The sequence below is a fragment of the Sturnira hondurensis genome, unplaced genomic scaffold (assembly GCF_014824575.4).
Source record: "Sturnira hondurensis isolate 20B ecotype Veracruz unplaced genomic scaffold, ASM1482457v3 Scaffold0001872, whole genome shotgun sequence".
Taxonomy (NCBI): Eukaryota; Metazoa; Chordata; class Mammalia; order Chiroptera; family Phyllostomidae; genus Sturnira; species Sturnira hondurensis.
In genome coordinates this window covers 7,760,263-7,786,310 of record NW_028074503.1, presented here as the reverse complement: position 1 = coordinate 7,786,310, position 26,048 = coordinate 7,760,263, and positions in this window count along the sequence as shown.

Here is a 26,048-nt window from a genome sequence, read left to right as displayed (position 1 = left end):
TAAAAATAAATATTTATATGTAATCAACTATCCTTTTAGTGACTACAGCTTATAGAAGATATTATTTCTAATGTATTTGCTGGAGGGTATTTCATTTTTTAAAAATTTTTATTTATTCATTTTTAGAGAGAGGGGAAGAGGAGAGAGAGGGAGACAAGTATCAATGTGTGGTTGCTTCTCATGTATCCCCTGCTGGGAACTGGCGTGCAACCCAGACATGTGCCTTGACTGGGAATCGAACCACGGTTGCTTGGTTCGCAGGCCCCGCGCTCAATCAACTAGGCTACACCAGCCAGGGCTAATTTTTAAATGGTTTTAACTGAAGTAGAAGAACTGTAGGGGAGGAAAAAATAATTTTCTCTCTACTCTTCTACAGTCTCTGATGGGGGCCTTATAAAAAAAGACAGATTGACAAGAGAAAGCAGAAGTTCATCAACATGTATACCTTGTATATACATGAAAGATAAGGAAAAATGAGTAAATTCTGGATGTGCTTTAGAATTCAGGCTTAAATACTGTCTTCAGGGCAAGAGAGAAAAGGATAGGGAAGGCCAGCTGTGCAAAAGTGACCAGGAAAAATATGATAAACAAGAAGGAGGTTCATTATACATATTTAAGTTGGTGCCTTCTCTATTCATTAAGAGTTGTGATTTCCTCACCCTTTCTTCCTGGTACCCAGAGGAAGGTGCCCTAAAATGAAGATTTCCTTTATAAATGGGAATTTCCCTAACAAAAGGCTAACTCCCACTCTATTTTTAGAGCTTTTCCTATGAATTGTGTTTCTCAAAACTAACCAGCTCAAAATAATCCTTATGCCAAACAAACGTATTGGGGGGGGGCATATTCTGCTACCACCAGTCATTTCAATAAACAGTGACCCAAAATACAGCATCCTTTATTTAAAAGGCTTAACATGGACATCTGTCCATGGTATTGTCTGTCTAGCTGATATTTCTTCTTCCCTGGTAAGAATCTTCTTTCAGTGTTTGTTACAATGAAACTGTATGCATGAATATCAAGAAGAAAAAACTTTAATCGGTATCCTAAAAAGTAATGACTATGCAGCAAAGTAAAACATCGAACTGTATCTGATTTTTAAAAAAAAATTAATATTCTCTGTTAAAGATTTTTTAAATTCACAGTTATTTAAAAGCCACCTAAAAGTTCATTAATGCAGAAGTCATCAAGTCTTATTTTTCTTTCTGTTTTATTCACTTTGTGAATTATTTTAACATACAGATTTATTCCATACTGTAATTTACTCTATTTTATTTCAATAAATAGCCATAAAATGTAAAAATATTTTTAAAATTATAAACATGTTTAACTTCCCTCAAACGAATAAGGTAAACCTGGCTTTGAAAAATCACCATCCTATGCAGCGCTCAAGAGAAACAGGCTATCAATACATGGAAAAACATGGAGGAAACTCCAGTGCATATCACTGAGTGAAAGGAGCCAAGGAGAAAACATTAGATACTGCATGAGTGCAAACCATATGACATCCTTGAAGATGCAAAACTATGAACGCTATAAAAAGCTTAGTGGTTGCCGGGAGTTGAGGGCAGGGAGGGGAGTTGGAGATACCCTGAGTATTTTTAGGGCAGAGTAAATTCCCCAATAATGGATACTTGTCATCACACATTTGTCCGAACCTATACAATGTACAACACCAAGACTGAACTGTAATGTAAAGTGTGGCCTCTGGGTGAGGATGATGGGTCCATCTAGGTTCATCCGTGCTAACAAATGTACCACTCCCATCCCAGGTGTTGCTGATGAGAGAGGCTGCACATGTCGGGGGGGAGGGCAAGAGAATATAGGGACCACCCTGTGCCTTATCGATGTGGCTGTGAACCTAAAACTGCTGTCCTGCCCCCCACAAATAGAGTATTAATTAAAAAATAATCCATATCGATGCACAATAATTTAAGATGACCTTTCTTCTTTATTTCCTACATACTTCAATTTATCTGGAAAAGTAAATTTCATATTGTAATAAGATAACTTTAGAGGAGCTAGAAACATCCATTACATGAAATGTAAGAGTATCTTAGAACAAAAATGTATTTTAAAAGAGGCTTTAGAAATATAAATGGGTGCAAAATCTGCACTAAACTGTTATTAGTAAGTGATAAACCTCTAAAATTAACTACAATGTCATATGTTTAAAGTGTGGGAGAATTCTTCAGCACTCAAAGTTTCCATTCTTTGACTATAATATAATACAATGAGAACTTCATTATAATGTAATGTTCAAAGCATTCCTGAGACACATGAATTATCTCCCAGTTAAAAAAATTATTTTACTGTCAAGCTTACATTATAGTTTATAAACAGTTTCAGATGGGCATTTTTAACGTTTTTAATGGCATCTGTCTTCAAAACATCTTCTGATTATATGATTGAAAGTGTATTATGCTTCAGCCCTGGCTGGTGTAGCTCAGTGGATTGAGCGCGGGCCTGTGAAGCAAAGGATCACGGTTCGATTCCCAGTCAGGGCACATGCCTGGGTTGCAGGCCAGTTCCCAGTGGGGGACACATGAGAGGCAACCACACATTGATATTTCTCTCCCTCTTTCCTTCCCTTCCCCTCTTTCTGAAAATAAATAAAGTATTTAAAAAAGAAAGTGTATTAGGCTTCAAAATCTAACCAATTGAAAGCATTTAGAATTAACAACATAAATATACTCTGATGCACAAATTTCATTATCTCAAGATTTCAATAACAGCTCCTAATGGATCTCCCACCTCAAACTCCTTATGACTCACAACAAAAGTACACTAATAGGTTAAAAACTAGGGACATTGTAAGACAATTTTTATTTGAATATGCCAAATTAGCTAAGACAATTTTTATTTGTGTTTACTGTTGAAAAGGAAGATAGTTTTGTCTGTCTGCATCTTTATTCACTATATTCAAATTCTAAGTAGAGAAAATGATAATCACTATCATTTACTAAGCACATACTAATTCTAGATTCTGCTTTCTGCATTAATTACTTTGCTACATTGCCTCACCTTATTTTTACATATAAGAAATTGATTGTTCAGGAACAGAATTCTAAATAAGTTATTTAACTGGTCTAAACTATCATTGCTAATAATTAATGACTGGTTGTGATTCAAAGCTAAATCTATGGTTTCAAATGTTGTTTCTAAGCATAATGAACTCTTACATTTAGATTTAGATGCCTTTTAGATTTTTTCACAAACATAAAAATTAAAACCAATCATTTTAATGTATTTGTATGTTTTGTTTTATAAAAAACTTTTTTCTACTTTTAATTTTATATTTAATATTTTTAAACATTACACACTTATATGGTACAAGTGAAATTGAAATAAATTTAAAATCTTTCCCCTAGCTCTGGCTGGTGTGACTCAGTGAATTGAGTGATGGTGTGGAAACTGAAAAGTTGCAGGTTTGATTCCCAGGCAGGGCACCTGCCTGGGTTGTGAGCCAGATCCCCAGTTGGGGGGTACAAGAGGAAACCAGTGGGTGTTCCTCTCCCTATCTTTCCTCTTACCTCCCCTCTCTTTAAAAATAAATAAATAAATATTTTTGAGGTTAAAAACAACTTTTCCCTTGAATTGACTGTGTAACATGATTAAAATTATGGATGCTTTCACAAAATAAGAAGCACCTGAGAAATTTATTAACCAAATTAAGATGACACAAATCTTATGTCAATAAACTGAGTTGTTCTCATTGCAACATAACTTCCTTTGCAGATACGTTTTGCACCAATTCTAAACCAGAGAATACCTATGCCACCTATTGTTCTTCAAATATTGGAATACTATGGAAATTACTAGAATTTTATAGATTTACCACTTCCAATATGGAGATCAGAATGTGTTTAAGGTCGCTTAGAGCCTCACCAAACATTGTGCCCCTCACATTTTGGTTAAATTTGGTGTGGCTTTCTCCATCCATTTGTACTAATTTATGAAGAAATTGGATGAAAATGATTCTGTGCTTTGGCTTTATTTTACCACCCTTTACTAACTAATCTGCTAACAGCATCTTAAGCATGATTTCATAGGAAGAATTTATAACACAAATGGTTAATGGATGGGGAGGACAAGCTGCTGGAGGGGCTAAGAGTCCATTTCCGCACCTCAGAGCAGCAGCTTTTCTCATCCAGTGGACCGTTGTCCTGGGAGAAAGTAGGCTGGACTTCCAGTTACAATGCTATTGGTTGGTTATGTGTCCGACAGCAGAAATTCAATCGTTTGGGGTCCTAAGTTTCTTATTTATGGATGATAGAGTTGTATAGTTGATGTCTAAGTTATCTTCTAGTCATATCATAAAATACGATTTTTCTCATGTTAAAAAGAAAGTGGATATTTAGTATATTACCCTTTGTAGGTGGAGTTTCAGTTTTATTCCATAAATATATGTTAATCACTGTCCATTTTGTAGATATCATGGCGTTAATGGACTAGTGTTGTTAGGGAAAGGAAAGAGAAGAATAATACAAATGTTTTAATAACTAAAATTGCAAGATATAATATGATAAGTATCATAGACACAGATTTACTAAGTGCCTATGAGGGTTCAGATGAGATAGAGATCATAATTCACACAACTTTTTATGCAGAAATGATGTTTGAGACAAGTCTTAAAGGAAGAGATCAAGATTGAGGTAGAAGAAAAAGGGCATGAACTGAAAAAGTAAAACAAGCATTTTGAATGTTTGGGAAATGTTAACTAGTCCTCTGTGTCTGAACTCAGGGGATATTCTAAAGAAAAATAGTCTTCACATATTTTGAATACTATAGTTTAATTTAAATTTTCGGAAGATTACCATGCCAGCAAAATGGATGTTGATTTGAGAGAAATAAGGGGCAGGGATGCCAGTTAAGAAGAATGATCTTAGTCAAGAAAAGAAAAAAGAAACACATGAATAATGATTAGATAAGGGATACATGAAAAAGAGGACAAAACTGAGGAAATCTGCCAAAAAGAACAAGAAGAAAAGAAATTAAAGAAAATACAGGATCAGACTAGTGTTCAAACATGAGTTCCAGAAAGAAAGATGGAGAGAAGCAAATTGGCAGAAAGAATTCATGAAATCTCATTAAACTGCAGAACATGGAATTTCAGAAGGAAAGTTGCCACCAAGAAACCAACAAAATAAGTGTAAAAAGACACAATTATATGACATTGTTATGAAATTTAAGTACTTCTGGAGTGAAAGTAAGATCTTAATGGCTTCAAGAAAGTGAAGAGGACAGATGGTTAATCTTTAATTTGCTGAAGGTTACTTAGTAAATTATTTGTATTTAATTAAATGTGGATATGACCTCAGTGCCCAGTCATCTAAAAACAGGAGAGATTGCCATTAAAAACACAAATGCACAAAATTATCCCTTTTGGTATTTTTAACTTATTGTTTGATGCTTCATGGTTTCCACATCTGGATAATTTTATCATTTGTCATGAAAAATTATCTGTAATTTTATCAATCACAAGTTGGCAGTTAACCAAGATAGCATTATGTAAATAGCAAACATTTAGCAATCAAAGTACTAAATAAATTGTAAGACCCTAAAATAGAACTAAGAAATTACATTTTGACTTTCAAGGTACTGTCTTGAATCTTGCAAAATTAAAATTCTATATTGATCTTTCAGCGAAGCACTTAAAAGGATGTAATAAGTGGTATTATTTGGAAGTGCACATAAAAAGGTATTTATTTTTCTATTAGTAGGGTTCTATACAGCAGACTTCTACTTTTCTCCAGCCAGCATATTGTCATCTTTTTTCATTCTCCTTGTGAGCAGTCCTTTATTCAACATCCTTTCAATGAAAATCTTTATGCTGTTAGTATATCCTCCCAGTTTCCTCACTGCCAGAGATTTCCTACAAAGCAGAGTGTTAATTTGCACTCTCTCCAAGTTCCGGTGCCCACAAAGCTCAGGGCAGCAGTCAGGGCCAGGTCACAGATCCAGGTCCTTGCCTGTTAGCTTCTGGCCTAAGTTCACAGCATTAGCTTCTGGAGAACACTCCTGGATTTGAGTCCCGAGAGCTTTTATGGGTTGCTGATATTTTTAAAGTGTCTATGTGTTTTATTTCCATGTTAAAGCAAGCTGTACCATTTGATTAATAAAATCCTGCATATTTTGTGAGACACTTTTAGGTTAACTAGTTCAGAAAAGAGCTAGATTAGAACTGTGACCTAGATACCTCACCTGTACGCACAGATAACTGTCACCCAAGTAGTTATTTGCCTACATTAGCAAGCAGTTCAAGGTCCCTCATGATTGTTGACCTTAGTGAGTAAAAATTGATTGTGAGAACAGCTAATGTTTTTCAGTCATTCTGCTTTCAACTTAATCTGCCTTATCACTACAGTCATAAATACTGTAGGTCCAAGTAATTTCCAAAAAGTTAACTCTTTTTCTAGTAGCAAGTATTTATAATAGTGAGAACATCAAGTGCCTGAGTGCCTATGTTAGAGATAATCAGACAGAAAGCTACTCTGCAAACATTAGAGAGATGGGTGAGAAAAATATAGAAAAGACACAATACCTATCTTCTAGAATCTTACAGTGTCATCCCATTGACACCAGGCTTTATTGGGATATTTTGTCAAATAGTCTAAAAACCCTAGTAAAACTATTTATCTTACTTTTTGTTAGTATATGCCATGATTCACAAATTTCACCCATTATATTTATGTAAGTTACAGCAGGTTATCAACAACTGGCATCATTGAATCTTTATACGACCTGTGCACATGCATTTACATGGTGGTGGACATCATGACAAATGATGTGTGGAAATACCAGGTTTATTTTCTCTATTGGTTGAAATTTTTTTCACTTGAAGAGTTCACACCATGCAATTGAAAGTAGATTGACTCGAATAGTAATAAAGAATATCTACTTTTTGTTTTCATGGGGTTTTTTTTAGTTAACTTCTTTTTTCTTTAGTTTTGTTGCTGGCATTATTGCAGATGTCCCCATTTCCCCTCCTATTGGCCCCTCCTCCCAGCTCCGGTTCCTCTTTCCCTGTAGCCATCACCACACTGTTGTCTGTGTCTAAGTGTCATGCATATTTGTTCTTTGGCTAATCTCTTCCCCTTCTTTCACCCAGTGCCCCCAGCCCCCACCCCTCTGACAGCTGTCAGTCTGTTCCATTTACCCATGCCTCTATTTCTATTTTGTTTTTCTGTTTATTTTGCTCATTAGACTACATGTATAAGTGAGATCATATGGTATTTGCCCTCCTCTGACTGACTTATTTCACTTAGCAACTTTGATTAGATTTGCTTTCAAAAACTTCTGAGCATTAAACTTAAGTAACTAAATAAAATAATAGATTTTATTCACCTTCATTTATACTCACTCACTGATGAATAATGTGAGATAACAGGTCAATAATAGTTAACACAGCAAAGACGAGGTGAGGGATGAGGTTCCAGTTGTTGGGTGTACAGAACTTACTGATTTACTAGTTTTTATGTGGTAACCACTAAGAGCTAACAAACTGAAAAAAAATAATAATTCAAAGTAAACTGAAACACCAGGTCCAGCAGATTTCATTTGGCTAAAGTTCACATGTTGAATGCAAGCGTAGGGTTTGCATGCATTACTCAAGTTCCCTTATTTTAGAACCTATATGTTATACTTCTGTTGAGGTATATTTAGACTATTTTAGTTTCAATTCTAACTTTGTTTCAAAAAACTTAGTAGCTAATTTACAAAAAGAAAAAGGGGAGAATATTCTAATTCAATTTCCTCCCATTAAGTCTCTAGTAAAGGGGTAGGATAAAGTAATGGAAATTAATTTTCAATAGACTATGCATTCACACTATCCATGCCATTTTCTCAGTCTCAGGCACATATGTGGAGCATTATGGATTCCACTTCCATAGGTAGCACCAGGGTTATCAAAACACTGTTTTATTTAGTAATTTAAATGGTCAGGTTATACTCTTAACCATAAATTATATTTCTATATGAAAAATAAATTCCATCCAAAGTCAGAAATGAGTATTAGCTAGTGGTAAAAGAAGATTATATAATCAGTTTTTTAAAGAAAAAAATTATCCTTTTTGAGCATCTTTCCAATATTCACAAATATTTTTAACAATAAAATGGTTTCTTTTACTTTATTTTAATTATTTGAGCTTGTACTGAGGCTAAATGATGCTTCTGTTGCACCCACAAATAATCAGGCAGAGAGAAATGTGTCCCCATCCAAGGCTGAAAGTAGGCTATGCCCTGTCGTTCTGACTACGGTGCAATGACATGAATATGTGGTGACCTGGGGGGTTTACTGTGGAAATTGGTGTCTTGCCAGTTATTCTTGGGGAACATAAAACTCCACATCTGTCTACAGGAAAGAGTTTGTGAATTTTCTTAAGTGGGTGGTACAATTCATCAGAACTAGATCAATATAAATAGTTGAAGTAGATTAATTAGACAGTTACTATTAAAATACAATGTGGAAAAATAAAATATCCCCAAAGAATGCCATAATAGTTTATTTTTCAATTTACAATGCATACCCAATTAATTAAGTGGTTTATTAGAACTTTTAATAGACAATAAAATAATTAGTGAATGTTGTCCAAATTTTGGTCAGATGTTTAATAATATAAGCATATAATTGCTTAATGGCACTCTATGAGCTGAGTATCAAATACCTATTTTTATGTGGTAAAATCACAGTTTTATAAAATAGATTCTAATGACACTAATCAATTGTATGCATGCTGGTTAGATTATTTTAAGGAACTATTAAAAATATGCATAACCCAACAATTCAATGGAAGGAAGTGTGGTAACACTAACGGCCTAGAAGATCTCAAAAGACAAGCTATGCTAAGGCTGAAATTCTCAGCAGTTTCCATTTGCAATCCCTGTAATATGTAGTTTTGAATTGGCCTTATAATGCTTTGAAATCAGTAATCTTTTATTTCATTTTTTTCTGAAATATTTCCATGTGACTTACAAAATCATACTCTGTGGCTTTAGATTTAAACCCATATGCCAACAATCAATACAGCTTATCCCATTTACTTGAGACCCAAATGGAAATGTTTTATGGACTGTCAGATATAAATGTACCCAATCTTTTTGCTTCCACTTATGGAGGAATGTAAAAAAATCAAAACTTGCATTTAACCTATTTTCATATAATTTGGATGATGAATAGTTAATAGCTAGATCTCATGACTTTGGGTATAAGTTAAACATGGTTCAAGGGATTTTAATTTTGAAAATCACTTAAGGAACCCGTTTCAGAAAACACAATCATTAATAGAACACTTTTACTGAAAAATGCCTTTGATAAGGTGGCATGATAAATTTTACTTCAATTTTGTTTTTATAACCTTAAAATCGTTTGATTTTGTCATATTGTTAATGCAGGAAAATTATCTGGCAGATAAAACTTAGGTTTTAGAATCAGCCATACATACAGTTTCTGATAAATCACGAGAGAGTAGCATTGAGCAGACTCCTCAATTTCCTCATCAGTAAACTGGAATGTAAAATAGTATCTAATTTATGGGGCTATCAGAAGGATTATTTACATGCTTATTATGTACGTGAAGTGCCTGGCATGGTGATCAGCATATGTAATCCCTAGGTTATTATTACCTATTACATGCTTGTGAGGCTGTTATCTCTAAGTACTTACTTAGAGAGCTGTGAAAATAAGTATAAGCAATATTTAAGCAAAATGTACAGTGGCATCGTGTTTTTTCTTACTGTTGTTCAAGTAGAGTGATCTCCGTTTTCACCCCACCACGGCTCCCAGCCCCATCCATCCCCACCTCCCAACCTCAAACACACCCCTTTGGCTTTGTCCATTTGTCCTTTATACATGTTCCTTGGTGGACCTTCCCCTATTACCCCATCCATTATCCCTCTCTCCCCACCCCCTCTGGTTACTGTCAGTTTTTTTTCCTTTATTTTAATGTCTCTGGTTATCTTTTGCTTGCTTATTTTGTTGATTAGGCTCCACTTATAGGTGAGATCACATGGTATTTGTCTCTTTGAACTAATATCATCAGCTTCGTATGAAAATGGTTCAAGTGGGAAATTCTGCAGTTGTAGCTTGACCTACTTACTTTATTGCTCCCATCGGTGGACTCCTTACTTTGTCCTGTAGTGATAGCTGTCGGATGACTAAATTCATGCCCAGGGTCCAAGAGGAGAAGAATACATTTTAACTTAAACATAGCCCTTTATGCAGACTCGTAGTATCTCTTTTCCTCGCCATACACTGGGGCTAGTCACTTCTCAGTGTCCTCTTGCCTTCTCCATAGCACCCTACTCATCATTCCTGGGAGGAACCCCGTCTGACTAAGATGCTGTTCAGAGCAGTCTTGGAAGGGGGAGATTAATTATAGCTGGTTAAATTAGGAAATGCTGCCTAGAGACATGGATGCACATCACCACTTGAACTTGGGTAGGAATTCAAAAGAAAATAAGTGGGATGAGAAACACTCGTGTGGGGGGAACATTGTGAGTACAGGAAAGAAGGCAATATGCGTGCAGAATGTGGAAAGAACTTCAAGGTAGCTGAAAACTACCTGGAAATTATGACAGACTAATAATAAATGATAACAGACTAGTAGTAAAGACTAGAGAAGTGAGTCTGAGGAGATTTGAGCAACATATTAAGAAGATTGACCTGTATTTGATTGACAATAAGTGAAACTGGAAGGATACACATCAATAGAGGTAAGGCATAAGTGACCAGATCACTCTCAGGAACTATCGCTCTACCAGAACATAAACTCTGAGATGATGCACTACGGTTAATTTCTCTCCAGAGAAAATGAACTCAATATATAACTTTGGTAATTGGAGAATGAAAGTTCCCTTTGTGTGTTAAGATTAAGGCCTTAGCAGATATATTTTAATTGCTTCACAAATAACCAATATTGGTGAAATTTGTATGCAATTTGTATGCAATTTTTTGTGCTAAAAATTTCTTTTAAACAAACTTATTTTATTTTATTTTTAAAAATATTTTATTTATTTATTTTTAGAGGGGAGGGAAGGGAGAAAGAGCAGAAAACATCAATGTGTGGTTGCCTCTTGCCTGCCTCCCGCCTACTGGGAACCTGGCCTGCAACCCAGGCATGCGTCCTAGACTGGGAACTGAACCAGTGACCCTTTGGCCTGTAGGTCAGCACTCAATGCACTGAGCCACACCAGCCAGAGCAAAACATTTTTACCCATAATATTTTATTTAGTTCTTTCAATAACCCCATGAAATACATATTATGTTTTTACTCTATATATAGCTAAATAAAGGTTTAGAAAGGTAATATAAATTTTCCCAAATTATCAGCTAATAGTGACAAAACCATAGCTGAAACTCTAGCTTGTCAGAAGCCAGACACCCATTGCTCATTATGTTTAATATCTGCAATCTGCTAGAGATTTCACATTAGTGATTTATTTGTAAATGGATCAAACTATTTGAGTTTAGAATTAATATTACTAAACTCTTATATCTTACAGTCTGATCTTTTCACCAGTCAGCATTTGGTACCTAGGAATATATATATATATTTACTTATATATTATATATAATATATATTTATAGTACTTATATAAATACTTAACACTAAGTGTAATATATTTATTCATATAAACACTAAATATATATACATTAAAATATTTTACTGACAGATATATTTATATTTACATATAATATTTAATGTTATAGTTATTTATTATATATTATATATAATATTTAGTACTTCCTGTCTAAGACATATTGTTATAGAATATTGTTATAGATCTGACTGTACTTAAGAGTGGATTTAAAAAATCCCTCTGAAAGAAATTAGTAAGTCAGTTATATTATTTTATGATAAAAATACACATTTTTAAAATTTAAAGCAAATAATAATTTTAAAAGCATAAAAGATTGATTATCTTGAAAAAGCAATTTCATTTGGTTAAATTTAGGAAATAGGGAAACACCCTTCATTGTAAGCTTATTCCTTAGGCCTAAAATATTTTCATTTAATTATGAATAGAATTAACTTATTTCGGCCATTTTTCTCTAATATTCAAGTATCAATTACTCATGTTGAGGTACGTCCCTCTTTTAGAAACTTTGTTTCATTTGTTCTGCCCCTTAAAATGACTCAGGTGCTGGAACATATTATCTGTGATTTTTTCTCTACATTTCTTTGTTCTTTCAAGTATTAACCTGGCTGCCTTCTCAGATTCTCTCGTCACATCCCTCTCTCTTCTGCACAGACGCCTCCTATGGGATGCAAACATGTGTCGAGGAGTCTCAGAGGTAGAAAATCATATCATCAAGGGAGGGAACATGAATGTCACATGTAAAACAATTAGCCTATAAGCATTAACTAATACCATTATATGCGTAAAACCCCAATTAAAAGTTAATAAAAAACTTATTTTTTTGGAAATGTATTTATTGCTAGTATACTTTTTTATGTATATCTACAGCACTTTTTCTCTAGAATCTCAATAAATGACACTAAGCTTTATATACTGTAGTGCACTTAAAAATGAGGAAATAATTTACACTTAGAAAAAAGTTGAACAGCACTACAAAGAGCTTCTCTATCAACCTCATCGGGATTCTTCCACTGTAAATATTTCATTTTGTTTGCTTTCTCTCTCTTCCCCTCTCCTATTATTATCAGTGGTAGTAGTAGTAGCAGTAATTGCCTTTATTACTGAACCAAGGGAGAGTAAGCCAGATACGATGCATTATCACTCTACTGCCCTAAACATCTTATGTATAATTCCCCCAAACAAAATCAATCTTTTTACCTCTCCTGCAACCCTCATGTCAGAAAATCAACTCTGATACTTCAACATCGAATCCGTAAACTCCACTCATATTTCAACAACTTTCACAAAAATGTCTTCCTTTCATTCTTTCAACCAAGAAAATGCATATCCTATTGATTATGGTCCCTTCAATCTGATACAGCTTCACAGTTTCCCTGTCTTTTCTATCCTTGACAGTTTTAAAGAGCACAGGCCACACATTTTGTAAAATGTTCTGCACATTCCCCTCATCATCCCGATAGCTCAGTGGTTCTCACCTGAGACAGATTTTCTTTCCAGGGCTGATTCGTTTGTCCGGAGATATTTCCAGGCTTTCATAAGTGGAGGATGGGGTAAGGGGCTACTGACATTTAGTGGAAGGAAGCCAAGGATGCTGCTACACATCTAAAGCACACAGGACAGTCTCCACAAACGAGAGTATCTGGTGCCAATGGTCAGCAGTGCTGAGGCTGAGAAACTCTAGCTGGCACCTCTTCATAGATGCACTTTCAAGGAGAGTATAAGAAAAATTATAATATAATCTCAGTTTACACACAGATGCAAACTTAAAAAGTAAAATATTAGTAAATCAGATTAAAGAATAAATCAAATTATAACATCATAACCAAACTGGATTTCTCTCTGGAGAGCAAGGTTTATTTAACTTTAGGAAACATACAATCCCCAAGTTTATAAACAAGTGCAAAAAATTCTCAGCTGGATTAACGATAGATGGACCCACTTAAAGAACATAGTAATGACCTCTTAAGATAATTCAGTAGAAATGATCAAGAACTTAGAACACAGAGAGGAAAAAAAGAGCTTAAAAATAGAGATCTTAAGCTCTATAGACATAAAGGGTTGACTGATAGGGAATAACATGTCTTATCAAATTTGTGAAAGTAGAGAAAAGTTTATATTTGAAAATGCAGAGGCTAAAAAACTTCCAGAAATGATTAAAGACATTCAGATTCAAGAAGCCAAATGAATGCCCAAAAGTTTAAGTGCAGAGAAGTTCTCTACTAGACACAAAAGAACACCAACTAAAAGATCTCTTTCTGAGATATAAAAAGGGATAATTCTTCAAGGACTAATAATTAAACAGACTGCTGGATTCTCAACAACAGTGGAAGGCAGGTACTAAAAGAAAATTGTTATCAGCCAACAATTCAACAGCAGGAAAATCAGTCCCTTAAGTACAAGGGCAAAAATGGAACATTTTCAGTCAAACAGAAAACTGAAAAAGTTTGCCATTTACTGTAGAAGAAAATAAATGGCCAAAAAAAATGTGAAAAGATCCTCAGATCTATTAGCACTATAATCAGAAAACAATACAAACCAAGAACAGAATGAAAAACCGAAGCATATATACCAGTTCAGAATAAAAAAAAATATCTATGTATCAGTCAAGGCACAAAACAATTAAAAACAGTACGTTTATGCAAATCTGATTAAAATTGAAATGTGTGCAAATATTCTGGAAAATATATTAGAAATATGTTATACATGTGAAGACTCACATATGGCATGTGGCCCTGAAAGTCACTCCCTGTGTTGCTGAAATAGAGAACTGTTACATATAAGCACATGCGGATGCATGTGAATGTTCATAGGTATGCTGGCAAAGTATATAAAATACTATTGGGCATAAATAATAAAATGCATAACTAAACTCCTGAATACTCCTTAATGAAATAATAATGATGGACATTAATGCATCATAGCCACACACATGGCTAAATCTTAGGAAAAAACCTTGTGGAAGAAAAAATAGCATGTTGGAGAAAAATATGTACGTACAATTCTGTTTAAATAAAGTTCAAATTCATCCCAAATTACTCAGTACATGACTAACCATACCAGTATATGTGGAAAAACTGATTTTTTTTTAAGAACAAAGATACAGCAAAGGCAGAAAAAAACAGCATAGTCGCTCCCTCTGAGCAGAAAGAGGCAAGGGGTGGGATCAGGAGGAGCAGAGGCATTAACTTCCAAATGAGGGGCTATATTTCTTTCTTTTAGAGTTGTACATGCATGTGTGTATTCACTGTGCTGTGATACTTTAGATATATGATGCATATACAGTGTAAATGTTGTCTGCATCCACTTAACACCTGATCTGTAGAATAGTTAATATTCAGTAAGCAATCTCTGGCCAGGCATGCCTCTTGATTTTCCTAACCCTAACATTTTTCTCACTTTTCAAACCTTTTTGGTGAAATTTTTTCCTCCTCATTGAGATGTATATGAGAAATACCTTATCAAATTTCATAAAAATGTTTTTTGCATTCCTAGATTGATTTGTTGGATACTGACATTTGTAAGTTCATTTTGAGTTCTTTCTATCATGAAAGTTCAATTTCATCCTTCAGTTCAAATAAATGCATTGATACACATTGTTCTGACAAACCTTTCATTTCTCAGCTCTAATTCAAAAAGAGATGAATAAAAAGAAATATGGAACCCTGCCATTTTTGTTACTTGAATAAAATAAGATGCTACAATCTTTTTTTTATTTCTGTCTGAAATTCTCTTTGCTTTGATCTCATGGAACACTCACAAGGGATAAATTCTTTGATCTTGCTAAGAAATAGAAAAATAGTTTGAATTATCTCTTTATTGGGGGCCCCAAAGACTTCAACCTGGAGACCGTGCTTCAGAGTGAGTTTCGGGGTGAGAGAGAGTCAGGATTTCTAGAGGCAGTTCCTATCACTCACCTTTATTGTCAGAAATTTTACATGTTACACATTAAGCCCAGGCACTATAAAAATTAAATTTTATATATTTAAATAAATTTTGTTTAAAACAAAAGTAATAACTGTAAAAAGCTATCATTTTGATTATTTTACTGCACTGTGCTATTACATAATGATACACGTAGAGTAGAAGTGCTACGTAATAATGTACCTCTCTGCATTTCTTTCCAATTCGGCACTCAGTAACCTCATCGTGTCAGCGACAAACTTATGTACTTTTAATCTTCACCCAAGGATATATTTATTGATTTTTGAGAGAGAGAGAGATTCAAGTGAGAAACACCAGTCTGTTGCCACCAGTGGTCTCCCGCCTAGGACCAAACCTGCAACCTAGGTACCTGCCCTGGCCAAGGATTGAACCTGCCACATTTTTGGTGCTTGGGACAATGCTCCAATCACCTGCGCCACCTGACCAGGGCAAGCTTACATATTTTTAAATCACCCTTTATCATTAATCATTCTTTTAGTCTATTGGGTCAATCCAATTCTGAGAGATGTTTTAAATTTCCTCAATATAAAGATTATCACATTTTCCTCATATTATTCTCAATCTTTTAATAACTCTTGTTGTATTTTTTTGTAAATAATGATTAATGATGTGTGAATCTTTTGGACAATTATAGTTTCTAATGTAAAATAAAACTCTGCCTTATGCAATGGATTTGGCTTAATTTTTACTTTCTCTCATATTAATATTTCTGCTTTACATTTATCTTAAATATTATGTAATAATTTTGCGTATCATAAACCACATCCAGCTAGATTTATTTTTTCTCAATATAATAATGTTCATTTCTTATAGGAAATTTTAATGCATTTACACCTATTTTCATCCCAAAAATGTTTGATTTAATTTCTGCATCTATAATTTTGTTGCAACACATTGCTAGATAATTATTTTGAATTGTTTTCAAATTGTTTCTCTAGAACATGTTGTCAAACTAAGATAAGTTTCCTCATTATACATTAATTATTATTGTGAGCCATCAGGAAGAAAAACATGGAGACTTTCCCATCTTGGAAACACATCTTGTAATAGAATGGCAGTTTTAATTAACAGCAGAGCCCAAGTATCAATAATTCCCCCGGAACTCCTTCTGTCCCAACAATGATTGCTACTGAGAGAGGAACTGCTTAGGTTAGCACTGCGACGTAAGTCAATTCCGGAACTCTGATGGCAGTCTGAAAACTGGCCATCTAAAATCAAAACGTCATTCCCTATAAGGCCTCTCTCATCACTCTCCAAACCTTTCCAAGCGCTTGTGTTGAAGATGGTATCTCAGCACCATTAAAGCAGCAATGCCCCTTATCATTTGAACTGTCGTAGTGCCTATGTTTTACGGATATTGTCACTCCTTTGACCTTCCCCGTAGTTTCAGATGTAATCTATAATCTGAGTCTCAGAGACAGACTTATTTCTATAAACATGAGGTTGATCTTGCTATTTTCTGCAACTGTATTGTAACTGGCAGCATATATATTTAATCCTGTGACCCATTAGTATTCATTAGCATTGCATTTTAATTCACACATCAAGAGAATACCTGTGCTGTGAAAAGCTTTTTTGCCTCAGAAGGGAGGCAAAGACTTCTTTTTGCAAAAGAAGTCTATCCTTCAGAAACTAAAATCAAAGCTGGTTCCACACTGCAAGAGGCTGTTCCCATCGTAATGCTGCAAATGGGCTGCCATGTATTCAGTTTATTACCATTGCTTTCTCACAGACTCTCTTTGTGTTAGGGATTTATTTAGTTTAACAATAAAGTGAGTTCAGATATCTGGGCATTTAACGCTTCCTCTGGTATTGGATAACAATGGGACCTGAGGCAATTCACTATCAAAGTGCCACACTTGCAACCTGTAAAACATATTGATTCTTCAACGACAGTTAGATGTATAGGGTTCAGTGTGCTTCCTGTCCCAAACCTTTACGCTTGCTTCTATCTCCACCTGGCACCTCTATCCCCTTAAAATCTGAATGACTGCATCACTGCTTTTGAGCCTCTACTAAAACATTGGTCTCTTCTCTGAAGCCCTTCATCCTTCCTCCAAGGAGTACTTGATTGACAGCCTAGTTCTTGTGATAAATCAGAGGCTCCTTACGTGCAGCTGCAGTGGGCTCTCACTTGTACACGTCTGGGCCTAGCATAATGCTGAGAACAGAGTAAACAATTTGAAGCATTCATATAATGCCAAGTCAATGAATACATACATACCCATGCAGGAACACCCTGTACTAGGAGCATGGGACAAGGAAGGAATTGTGGTGAGATCCATTTTTCTATACACAGAAAATATCATCAAGTGGGTTACCAGGCTTCCCTTCGCATTTATGCTTGTTTGAGAGGTCACGTCTTTGTGATGGTCACACATGGCCTTGGATGAACCAGCTGAGTGCAGATGAAGAAGCAACACTCTGCTGAACCAAACAAGGGCCAGCGCTCAGAGGAGGAAAAAGAAGGCAGAGCTTGGATCCGTACATTCAGAGCTTCTCCTTCTCTTATCTTATTATAAGCAATATAATGAATGGCCCATATTTTTTCAATCTCAAATTAAGTTCTTCAGTGCTAAGAGATTAAGATGGAGGTTTGAACAACCTTCTTAGAATTTCTTTCTTTTTCTTGTTGACATCACTAGAGATGTCCCTATTTTCTGCTGCTTTGCCCACCTCCATCCAGCCCAAGCTCCCCCTTCCCCTCGGACCACCACCACACAGTTGTCTGTGTCTCTGGGTTACACATGCACATTCTTTGGTTAATCCCTTCACCTTCTCATTCAGTCCCTGTCCAAGACAGCTGTCAGTCTGTTCCACGTACCCATGGTTCTGTTTCTATTTTGCTTGACAGCTTATTTTGTCCACTAATTTTCACATATAAGAGATCATATGGTATTTGTCTTTCTCTGACCCGTTTATTGCACTTAACATGGAGGGTTTTAATATTTTAATTAGCAAAATGACCTACAGCTTGTGGTATTAAAAGGGATGGCATGTGAATGGAGAGATGACAGCCACTAGGTTATTGTTTTGTGTCAGGGAGCTTGCTAGAAACACCTCACAATCAGATACACAGGCTGGCTGGCTGGCTCAGGGCAGAGTCACTTTAACCCAGACCCAGCTGGCCATTCTCTGTGTCCCCAGGGCCGCCAGGGAGAAAAAGGCCCAATAAATGATTTGATAACAGTACAATACACTAAATTAGTTAGATGCCATCTCCTTGTTCATAACAAGTGATAAATGTTCAAAAACAAGAATGTATTTCATGCAAATAAAACATTCCTTACTTTCTTGTTTTTATTATTCATGTGATCTCTCTTAATGAACTGCCACACAAATTACATGTTGGATAATTAAAATAACTTGACGAGCATCATTTTGTGACTCTTCAGTTCATGTGTGCAGAGGAATTTTAATTAGAGATGGATTCGACTCACTTGATGTTTAAGTCGTGTTAAAAGATAAAATTGATATATTGAGAATAGGTTTTTATTATTTTATGACCTTTTTAGAGAATAGAAAGTTCATTGCACTAGTTTAATAACTAAAATATATATTAATAAAATCATTTATAAAATAAGAAAAATGTGTAACATTCAAAGAAAACATGATTGTCAGTACAGATTCAACATACCTAGGTGATCCTAAATATTTTAATAGCATTATAAATTCTGATTGTTATTCAGAGGCATGTAATACTGTCATTAGGAATTGCAATCTGACAGTCCCAGGAGAGGAGAAAATTATGCAGACTAACAATGATAATTGAAAAAGCTATTGTTATGTTGATGTCAACAGCAATATCAAATTAAAGTTACTTTTGAAATTATGATTATTACATTGTTCATATTTTTGGCAACTAGAATTCTAATTAACTGAAATAATTTAATATTGAAATAATCAACACAGTTTATTAATTACGACCCAAGAATTCAAACCTTAGATTGAGAGGACTATTAAGAGAAAAAAAAGACATATTTATGAGGTATAAGATATATAAGATATAAAATAACATTGGAGTTATATAGAAGTGTTTATTCCCAAATTATTATTATTGTCTCAAGAAGTTTTTCTTCAGATTCAGTCAAGGTTTTTGGGCATCCCAGTCACTAGCAAATTAAAGACTAAATACCAAATGATTCACTATTATCCTCTGAATATTAGAGTTCTGAACTACTTTTATGTTTTGCCTTATTTACTTTTGAGGAATCATTTTTATAATTACCATGGATTATCTTATTATATGTCTTAAACATTTTTAAATTGCTTTTAGAAATCTTCAAGCGCTCTGTGCTTGTGGGATTATTTCCCTGAGCTTTATTGCGTTTGTGAAAATGAGGGACATGCTCTTCTTGGGCCCCTTCTAAAGTGAATAACCCCATTTTACGGTGGAACAAAGGTGTCAGAAGGGACCAGGGCTCTGATTGACTTTCGTATTTCTATACCCCCCCTCATTACATGTTAATTACAATGACTGTATATATGCATTCATCAGGACACAGTCGATTCTTGTAACTTAACTGCTCAGACTCCCATTTTAGGGCATCAGATAAAACCATAGACTTGACTGCCACTGTTGTTTTTCCTAGCTGCCAGGTGCTCACCTAACTGCGCCACCAGTTTGCTGTTGCTTTTATGCGACTACAGGAAAAAAGCAACAAAAACAAGGAGTTCATTTTTTTTTTGTCCAGGGGCTGCTCTGAACTGATCAGGAGTACTATTTTCACAGTCCAGTGTAGGAGAAGGTCTGAGAGGTCATTCTTTTGTAGATGCAGGATTTCAGAGGACAACTGCAAATAGTAACTAAGAGGCAAAGTAAAATGTATCCACAGAGCAAACTAAAGTGAGCCACTGTAATAATATAGGACAAGGCGTTTTCAGAGTCAGAACAGAAAAATATCTGAAATCAACAGGCAAGGGACAAAATCCAATATATCAGCTATAAAGTATGAGAGTTACTGGGAAGTCATTCTTGCTAAATACTGACCTTTTACAGAGGGAGCACTTCCTACGTGCAGGTAGATAAATAGATAGTTTAGCACTAATTCACCTCCATCCCTAGAGCTGCCCAAACCGTTTTCAGGGAGGTTTTACATTGGTATATGAAGCACAACATCTAATTATGTCGTTTCAAATGAGTCCTTCACAATTCTTTCCTTGATCTATTGTTCCTGCAATCCCATTACACATATCAGATGCATTTAGGGATAGGTGTGAGCATAAGAAATGAGATATTATTTAACAATATAATCTGTACCTATGAAACAATATTATAATTCCTTTCATAAATTCCATATGTAGGTCTTGCAGCTCCCATAAATCTGCTATATGTTGGGAAGCATCTTGTGTGAAATAAAGGTTGTAAAAATGAAAAACGTATCCTTGAACAACTCACTTTAGGAAAAAGAAGTTAGAAAAGGAAGAGGGCCGCGTTGAGCAACAGTGTTTATACAAAATTTACATATACATAAGCAGGTAACCAGTATCAAATACCTTGCATTGCTTCTACCTTCTCTGAAAGAAACCTTAGTGGGGTTATGGGAGTATTATGCTAGTAATACACGCTGTGATGACTGGAAAACACGAGACATCTGGCTTGTATCGCATTTTCTCCACTGTTGTCTGTGTACTGTTTTCTCCTCCACTGTAATTACCGCACTGGTTTTTGTGGCTCTTGGTTACAGGGATTATTTGTGGCAAGTGTATGTGCAGCAATACGATGCAGGTGTACTGTCTTTATTCTCTGTGATTTCGTTTGTTTGAGGGACAAAACAGATATGATTAAACTCCTGCTTCAAACCAATACGGATTGTACCCTCACAGTGCCCATTTTGGTGAATCTGTCTAAACTTCAGCATATATAAATACACATTTCATCTATTTTCGTGTCATTTATTACTTAGTGATACAGTCACAAGTGGAGTAAAATGCCTCAGTTCTTCTCTCACTGGGATTTTTTAAGTTGCCATTTACTCAATTATGAGACTGAGACCTGAGTGGGATCAATCTCTGATACTCTATTCTCAGGAGGCTTTGTTTTCCCTCCCCTCATCTTTGGTAATATCCTCTGATTCTATTTCATAATGGGATTGAAAGGCAGCAACTATATAAAATGAGAGCAAATAATTGTATTATTCTTTAAATGAGCCCATTGAAATGGCAAGGAAGGGACATTATAAATCTTTTTTACTGGGATATATATTGAGCTTTTATAGGCCTGAGTTTGTGAAATGCTATGTTGTATTGCCATTTGCAGGCTCCCGCTGAGGGCCACCACGGTAATAGTGATCACAATAATTATAGACACAGATAGCAACTATCTTCTCATCAGTCAGCTGTCTCTAAGCAACCAGGTTTAACAAGACTAACAATTGCCACCGCGAATATTCATGTAAGAATACAACCCTCAGAATTGAGTTATTACAGAACTGGTGCCTGGAGCCCTCTGGCCTCTAATGGATCTGCCATTCATCTGCAGAGTCTCAGATCTAAACCGACTCTCCCCGCTCCTAGTAGTGATTGTTGGTTTCCTTTGTGCCAAACACTTGATGGTTAATTCAAATACAATTTTTACTAAAAGCCAGACGTGGGGCTTATTAAATTCCTAACAAATTATTCTTTCCAAACCTAAGATTTCTGTTGGGATTTTGAATGTATATAACCATATGCCATAGGACGGTTACCATATGACGCCAGTCAACATGCCTTCCAGTTTTAAGCCTTGGGGATCTAGTCTTTAGGCCACAGCTCTCATAACTCCATCAGCAGTTTTGACTGACTTAACAGGGCAATTAAGCAAGAAATTTTTAAAGGATGCCATTTTAAACAAAATCTTGAAGAAAACTGTTAGCATATCACTGATTAAGTACCTCCTGCTTTTAAAAATTGGGAGCAGAGCAATTAACACTAGAAACTAAAAGCATATACTTTAATATTAGCTAACCTTGCATGTGTAAAGTGCTTTAGTTCTTCTTCCAGCTTTTTCACACATAGAATCTTATTTAATTTTTAATTAACCTTATAAATCAAGCAGGGCAAGATGTTTACTTTGAATTTTCAGGTAAGAAAATGAGACACTAAGCGATCATATGGCTTACCCAAGGTCACCACAGCGGAGCTAGGACAAGTACTCCCGGGGCCTGATTCTGAGCCCTTTCTTCTCTGGATATCCACTGATTCACTAGCCGTACAGCCAGGGGTCGGGGTTCGGGGATGAGAAGTGGAGGCTGTGCTCTCTGAATTCACAGGGCAGCCTTCCTTATTTCTTCAGTGTTCATGCACAAGCTTGCTCGGTCCCAGTAGTTCTATGTTGGGTTAGAAAACTCACGTGTTTTCCAGTACCGTGCCTGTAAGAGTTCTCCCTTCTGGTCACATTAGGTCCACCTGGTATTGTATTAGGTAGTCTATGAAATATTTCTTTGTTTAGTTCATTTGAACAGGTCTATAAGGACCTTTCTTCTTATTATATGGCTCACTCACTGGGAAACTATGTCTCTCCCATCGTGCCGTGCTGTTCATGGTTTGTTTAAGTAACAGTAGGCCCTGGCGAGGTAGCTCAGTTGGTTAGAACATCATCCCCATATGCCAAGGTTGCAAATTCCCTCCTCAGTCAGGGCACAAACAAGAGTCAACCAATGAATGCATACATGGGTGAGACCACAAATCCATGTCTGTCTTGGTCCCTCTCTCTCTCTCTCTCTCTCTCTGCCTCCCCTTTCTTTCTTCATAAAATTCAATAAAAATATTTTTAAAAAAATTAAGTAATAGTGACATCTGGTCAAAAGAGAAACACTCCCTTTAACCACCTTTTTCTCTGTCAGTGTAACTGCATATACATGAAGGAAGCCACACTGAGCTTTCTGCTGTCTTCTACACTTTTTTTTTCACTGTTGCAAAGACATCACATATGTTGGGGCACAAGTGGACTTCACCCGAACCTACTATCCTGAAGGTAGCTCCTTAATGCCCCTAGGATAACAATCATATTAAAATTCTACACTGTTATTTTTTTAAAAAGTTCTTAAAACATGGGAAACATATAAATTTTAGCTAAGTACTAAATCAGAAAATTTTATAGAAACCCTTATTTTCCTTGATGAAACTTTTTTCATAGTTTTGGACCTACTTCTTAATCTGCTTTTTTTGATATGGTTGTTTTTGGATTCCAAAATTTGGCAAACCTAACTCACTTTTTATTTTCCCATCTCTCCATTATTTTTCTTTGGTAAGCATCCTCAGTAATTAAAGCAAGTTCTGTTTGAAAGGAGGCAGGTATGGTAGACAAATGTCTCAGACACGATGACCACCAAAGCATATGACACTTATATAGACTAGACGGCCCCTACATCAGGTCTGTGTCCTCAGGAGTACATATTATTTGTAATATAGAAGCAGCCTGAGCTTGCATTTCAAGTGAGAAGGTTAGTTGTGGAGTCTTGCTTTCAATTTCACTCCACTGTATCTTCTCCAGGGCAGTAAATCCAGCAATTAATCATTTTTTCAGTAACCATTTGAGGTACTTCTGTATGTTAGATCCTTGACGTCTAAAATATGTATACAAAAAATACCTGGCCTTTTAATAGCTTATAACATTTGGTACAACAACAGGCAACCAGAATAAAACATGGAAGTGAATTATGCATTCCATTGTCCTAGATCATGAACAAAGGGAACTTGGCCCAGAAAAATGTATATAATTTTACCCTAAAAAGGAAGTAAATGAGAAAAGCAGGCAGAGAGAATAGGACAAGGAAAAGCATGCATATGTGAGGTGCATTAAATGTACAGTAGGCCCCAAACCTGGAGTACATTAAAATTACCCAGGGAACTTTTTAAAATTTATGTTTCTGGGCTCTAGTCAAAAAAAAAAAAAAAAAAAAAAAAAAAAAAAAAAAAAAAACACTGAATCAGGAGCTTAGGGAGATGAGGCCCCAGAACTCATATTTAATAAAAATTGTCCTGTTAGCCTGGCTAACTTTTGGGAACCAATGATCTAATTTGTCAGTACATTAATTCTTTCAAAGATTATTTACTGACATCTGAATACACATCAGACATGATTGTAGATGCTTGGACGAAGTAGACACAAAGTCGACTGCATTGTTTACATCCTAGTGGTATGAGACAGACATTATACTGAGTGCAGTCCATGGGTTAACTAAATTCTTCTGCACTAAAGCCCTATCAAGACTTCATTTCCCCTACGAGAAAGCTGAGGCATGAAGAGCTTAAATAATTTACCTATGGTTACATAACTAGCAGGAGCGGGACCTGGAACTCTCAAATGCAATGTGACTCCAGAGCTCTCATGCGTGGCCAGCCACATAATCTGTAGGGCCCGGGGTAAAATGAAAATGCAGGGCCACTAGTTCAAAATACAGAAAAAAACTGCTGCTAAAGGTATTAAACTATGAAGCATTTTTTCTTTCATCTATGGTCTCTCCTAGAACTTGTGATTTTTTTTAATTTAGTATGTAATGTCATTCTAAGAAACACAAATTAAATTGTAAATGATTATATGACTGTTCCCCCTCATCTTGATACTTAACAATGTCATTTTTAAAGGCAGACACAAGAGCATTTAACTCAGCCCTGGCTGGCATAGCTCAGTGGATTGAGTGCGGGCCTGTGAACCACAGGATCGTGGTTCGATTCCCAGTCAAGGGCACATGCCTGGGTTACAGGCCAGTTCCCGGTTCCCAGCAGGGGACGCACGAGAGGCAACCATACATTGATATTTCTCTCCCTCTCTCCTTCCCTTCCCCTCTAAAGATAAATAAATAAAATCTTTCAAAAAAATAAAAAAGAGCATTTAATTCATATTCAGGATTATTGAAATTATACAATTTGTTTTCCATAGTTTGTACATTCTTACTAGAACAGCAGAAATGCTGCAGAAAGCAACTCAAATTTGTATTTTACTTCTTAGTAGACATATATTTTTCTCTTATATACATTTGATTTAAGGGTGAGTAAGGAAATAGTGATAAAAAAGAAACCATGGGTTGCCTTGTCTCTCCTTCCATACCATTATTTTCAGCCTAAGTGGTTGACTAATACAGGGCAAATAACACCAATAAGAAAGAATATGACCAGATTCCTTTGTCACTCATGCATCCTAGAGTCATTGCTGTCTTTCTGTGTTTGAAAAAAGTTCTGGTTCAAAGGGAAGGTGTGGCCTCGGCTAGCTGTCAAAATCCAGATTTATTCAGTTGCAGACATAAATACATGTCTAGCGTTTACTCACATAGAGTCTGGTGGGACTTTCGCACATCCTGGTCCCACCAGAATTCTGTGATCACAGTGCCTAATGAATGCTGTGTGGGAAACACACAGAAATGAACAGCAGACATTCATCTGTGTATCCTCTTTACTCACATATATTCTGTATTCACAGGACTCCAACAAAACACCAGTTCAAAGATAAAAGCATTCAACATTCCAAGATGGCTACAGAACATTAAGCTGAGGATGGGCCCTCTGAGCCCTTCGTGAGACTTCATGGG